This window comes from Carassius carassius, chromosome 15 (genome assembly GCF_963082965.1).
Source record: "Carassius carassius chromosome 15, fCarCar2.1, whole genome shotgun sequence".
NCBI lineage: Eukaryota > Metazoa > Chordata > Actinopteri > Cypriniformes > Cyprinidae > Carassius > Carassius carassius.
In genome coordinates, this window is record NC_081769.1 from 11,309,465 (window position 1) to 11,315,464 (window position 6,000).

The following is a 6,000-nucleotide window of genomic DNA, read 5'->3' on the forward strand; positions in this document are numbered from 1 at the left end:
ACAATTATATTCCTTCTTAGAGAAAAATGGTATATGTGAGGATTTCCAGTCAGGATTTAGACCATATCATAGTACTGAGACTGCTCTCCTTAGAGTTACAAATGATCTGCTCTTATCATCTGATCGTGGGTGTATCTCTCTATTAGTTTTATTGGATCTTAGTGCTGCGTTTGACACAATTGACCATGGTCAAATCGTACTTATATGACCGCCATCAGTTCGTAGCAGTGAATGAAGATGTATCATATCGATCACAAGTGCAGTATGGAATACCTCAAGGCTCAGTACTAGGCCCGCTACTCTTCACGCTTTATATGTTACCCTTGGGAGATATCATCAGGAAACATGGTGTTAGCTTTCACTGTTATGCTGATGATACTCAGCTCTATATTTCTTCGCGGCCCGGTGAAACACACCAATTTGAAAAACTAATGGAATGCATAGTCGATATAAAAAACTGGATGATGAGTAATTTCTTACTGCTAAATTCTGAAAAAACAGAGGTGTTAATTATAGGACCAAAAAACTCTGCTTGTAATAACCTAGAATACTGTCTAAGACTTGATGGTTGCTCTGTCAATTCTTCGTCATCAGTTAAGAACCTAGGTGTGCTATTTGATCGCAATCTTTCCTTAGAAAGCCACGTTTCTAGCATTTGTAAAACTGCATTTTTCCATCTCAAAAATATATCTAAATTACGGCCTGTGCTCTCAATGTCAAATGAAGAAATGTTAATCCATGCATTTATGACCTCAAGGTTAGATTATTGTAATGCTTTATTAGGTGGTTGTTCTGCACGCTTAGTAAACAAACTACAGCTAGTCCAAAATGCAGCAGCAAGAGTTCTTACTAGAACCAGGAAGTATGACCATATTAGCCCGGTCCTGTCAACACTGCACTGGCTCCCTATCAAACATCGTATAGATTTTAAAATATTGCTTATTACTGATAAAGCCCTGAATGGTTTAGCACCTCAGTATTTGAATGAGCTCCTTTTACATTATAATACTACGTTCTCAAAACTCAGGCAATTTGATAATACCTAGAATATCAAAATCAACTGCGGGCGGCAGATCCTTTTCCTATTTGGCGCCTAAACTCTATTTGTCTGTTTCTCTCTTATTCTGAGGTCACCGTAGCCACCAGATCCTGTCTGTATCTAGATCAGAGGGTCACTGCAATCACCCGGATCAAGTACGTATCCAGACCAGATGGTGGATCACCACCTAGAAAGGACCTCTATTGCCCTGAAAGACAGCGGAGACCAGGACAACTAGAGCCCCAGATACAGATCCCCTGTAAAGACCTTGTCTCAGAGGACCACCAGGACAAGACCACAGGAAACAGATGATTCTTCTGCACAATCTGACTTTGCTGCAGCCTTGAATTGAACTACTAGTTTCGTCTGGTCAGAGGAGAACTGGCCCCCCAACTGAGCCTGGTTTCTCCCAAGGTTTTTTTCTCCATTCTGTCACCGATGGAGTTTTGGTTCCTTGCCGCTGTCGCCTCTGGCTTGCTTAGTTGGGGTCACTTCATCTACAGCGATATCGTTGACTTGATTGCAAATAAATGCACAGACACTATTTAAACTGAACAGAGATGACATCACTGAATACAATGATGAACTGCCTTTAACTATCATTTTGCATTATTGACACACTGTTTTCCTAATGAATGTTGTTCAGTTGCTTTGATGCAATGTATTTTGTTTAAAGCGCTATATAAATAAAGGTGACTTGACTTGACTTGACATTTATGTTGGTCAGTGAAAACTTTGGAAATGTCTTTCACGGAAATGTCCTCAGAAATGTTATCATACCTTAACAGAAACAGAACCATAGCAAAGCATGGTCAGTTGCTCCAATATATCATGAAAATAAAATGTTGAAATAGCCGATAGCATGTTGGTAGGGAAACTCCACTGCAGGGTATGGAAGAGAGCGAGAATAAAAAAAGGTTTGGAAAGAATTGGTGATCAGCCCCCGGGGCACAACCATCTCTCTCCGTCAATGTGCCACTACTTCCTGTACAGCTCATGACACTCAGCAGGCCACAGCTGGAGCAGGAGTCAGGGGAGGAATCAATCTACCATTTCCCTTCTGCATTCTCTATTTCACTCATGCTTGCTGTCAGCCTCTGGACTGGCTAGAAATGTGCTAAAAATACGCCCATGGAATAATAAGTTTTGAGTGCCATGTAAAGAGAGATAAAAATCTATAAAACATGACAGCTGATGAGCATGTGTAGAGTGTGTGTGTATGTTTGTGTGTGTGTGATTCCAGCTGCTGCTGTTTTTGACCATAACCCTTGGGTTGGCCAGTGTGCGATACGCCACTCACACGTGCTACGTCTGAAATGCCGCGCAACTGTTGACTGTCTGAAACCGCTCAGGTAAGACAACAGCACAATCGTCGCCATGGTGACCAGGACCTAGCGAAGCTTGACAGCTCAACGCTCACTCAATGCATCCCTGCTCCACTAAAACATCGCTCAGTGTGACGAAGACTTCAGCAGGCTTTCAAAAAACCAAACTACGCACACATCAGGAAATTATTGCTATGAAGCTAAAGTTTTGTTGGTTGTTGCTAAGTTCAGAGTGCTTTAAGACATGTTGTTAAGTCATGTCCTTTAAGGCAAGTGGTTGCTAAGTATGTAATTTAAATTTATGTTGCATTTTCACGCTTATATTAGCATCATATTTATATTATGCTAAATATTTATATTAATATTTATAATATATTTGCTAAATATATTATATATTTTTATGAGTGAGGTTGTACTATTTCATACTATTCATGCTAAACTGTACATCAATTACGAGTTCACCAATTCGTATAAATTTGTACAAATGACCTACACCTAAAACCCCGCCCCTAAACCTACCCATCACTGGAGTCTAGACAAAATCATATGAGTGAGGTCGTACAAATTTGTAAGAATAAGCCACCTCATGAAATAGATGGCGAGATGAACTTGAAAGTGTACGATGGATGACTTTCGCATTTATGACTAGTTCCACAATGTTCTGAAATGTTTCAGAAGTCACTCCAATATTCCAGAAAGCTATATAATGTTCTCATCCTTTCAAAAGCAAAAAAACAAACAAACACATGTATGAATACAATATATATATATATATATATATATATATATATATATATATATATATATATATATTCAGATTTTTGACTACTCCCACAATGTTCTGGAATGTTTTAGAAATCACTATATATATAAATATATATATATATATATATATATATATATATATATATATATATATATATATATATATATATATATATATATATACATATATATACATACATACATATATTTGTGTGTGTGTGTGTAATAGATGTTTATCTATTTATCATTATTTGGGATCCAAGTGTATGTCACAGCCTATGTGTGCATTCCTCTAAAGTACCTTGGCAAATAAACCTGTGTTCTCAGCATAGTCACATCTCTCAGATTTTTTTTATTTCAATTAAAAGGGCTTGGCTCTGTCTGTGCTGTTTAGGCAGACTAACTCTGGCAGGCGCTCTCAGATAGAGCTTCCATAAAACAGCTAGGACAAAAGACAACAGAGAGACAGAGTATTTCCTCTTCTTCTGTCTACTAACTGTGCTGACCCCACAGTACGGAGCAAACCGAAATTCTGAGTGGACTACTCATCCCCTGCTCCTGACAACTGGGATTTTTTATGTGCATGTGAGTGTATCTCTAGATTCGTTTTTGTACAGTTCACATAATACTTTTCACATCTGAATGTTCTTTTGCCATTAGAAATACTATAGTTCAAGAGTATGCAACTGTGTCTGTATGCGTGTGTGTGTGTGTGTGTGTGTGTGTGTGTGTGTGTGTGTGTGTGTGTGTGTGTGTGTGTGTGTGTGTGTGTGTGAAATGAACGCATGGGTTGTTCCTGCCAAGCCAGCAATAATAGGGCTAATGCTTCCGGAGGAGTTGTCCAGCTCTGCATTAGGTCTAGATGGGCTCATTGATTTAAAGCTAAGAGGCCGAGTCGGACCAGCCCCAGTGCTTACAAGCACACGCGGCATCCTGTCCCAAACCAAGCCTCTTATCTCCCCAATTCAATTACAGCTGGTGAGAGTGCATTTTCAGGAAGGGGGAGGGAGGGGTAATGAGGTCTCAGTTAACGCCACTCCTATAGACGTCTCTCAGAGCAGCCGCCACACCCACGGTACTCACAAGGTAAATCGGTGCATTACTGAGACGGAAATGCATCTGTTGAAGTTTCAAGGGAGAGGGTGCATGAGGACATAATGGAGTAATGCAGGGTGAAAGAGAAAGGAGAAAGATAGAGTGGCAAGAAACGAAAAGAAGTGAGATGAGAGAGGAGAGAGAAAGAGAATGATATAGAGATAAGATACATTCACACAACAACAGAATACTGTTTTCAGCAGTGTCCCAATTATGGGGGATTACTTTTTACTTGATAAAAATCTTTATAAAAATATTTCATTTACTGAATTACATTTAACACAATATTATATATGCAATTTTCTTTTTTCAAAGACCTCCAGCGATGATCTCCTTGTTAACTATATATTTTAATTTATAAAGTTATACTGTGAGAAAAATATAAAGCATGGTATTATAAAAACATGTTGTTTGCAAACTGAAATAATGTACTCAGTTCAATTTAACTTAATGTCTAAGTATTTTCAAATTATTATTTCAAATAATATCCATTTTGTGTATTTAGTGAAAATATATCAAATTTTATATACATATTTATACAAATATAAAACATGTCATTTGCAAAATAATTGTGATTATAAATTAATTATAAAAATTTTGTTGTTTTAAGTTGCATAGCCACATACTGTGGACAACTTTTCTGTTCTCTAAAGACATTTATAATTCAATAATATTTATTTTTAATTTCCATGTTAAATACCATATTAAAAAATCTTCAAAAAATTTTCATGCATCTTTGTGGAGATTTTAAAAAAAAAGTATTTCTCACTCTTAAAACTAGAGCTGTCAAAAATATAAAATAATGCAGAGATTTCATAAAAACGGTTTTGTTAAATTATTTTATATTTAATAAATAATTTACACGTTGTCAGCTCTAAAAAAAATTTTTTAAATTATAGTAATTGTTGATACATTGTTTCCCAAAACTGTGATTCTTGTACATTAATACGACACATAAAATATGTATTTATTTATTTTTTATTTTTTATTTGTGGTATAGACTTTATGTTATTGCACACAAAATGTCTATTTCAATGCTTCAATGGACAATTCTAGTTTCTCTCATCAGTCAGTGGGAAGCAGAAAATGAAAAACGTTCTTGTAAAATCTCTGTTGCTCCGAGTCTTTCACATAGAGTGTGCATGGTTTCAAACAAATTTGAGCAACTTGATGCTTTGGCTTCTATTGGAACTATTGTCTAAAATGTGATAGTTACTTCGGTAAGAAAATATGGTTTTCGATCCAAAATATTGACTGCGTAAATGTAGCTAAAGAGATGAGTCAGGAATGAGCCATACAAGAAGAGTCATTCAAAATATAAAAAGACTGAAGAGACAGAGACGGGGGCAAGCTGGAGGGTGAAAGATTTGAAAAGGGAAATGAAGAGAGAGAAAGAGAGAATCATAGTGACTGATGAGATAATTACTTGAGACCATTTTCCCCTGCTGCTCTGCATTATACAATAGCGTGTGGGTGCAGCTAATCAGATCCGATCAGCTCACGTTTTTAGTCGTCTCACCTAGTTTTACTCTTTATTTGGGGAAATCCTGACGTAAACTATTAGAACTTTACATTTTTCTAAGGACGTGAGAGTTTAAAACTATCACAGGGTGTTGCTGCAGTTGGTAAGATGTTATGATTGTTTTTTTAGTGATTTAAAATAGAGTTGCTAGAGTATTGTTTACTGACGAGATCAAAAAACACAGGCCAACCATTGGTTTAGCATTCACTGGTGTGTTTTGAGATTTTAGAAATTTTTGCTATATGGTTAAGGAC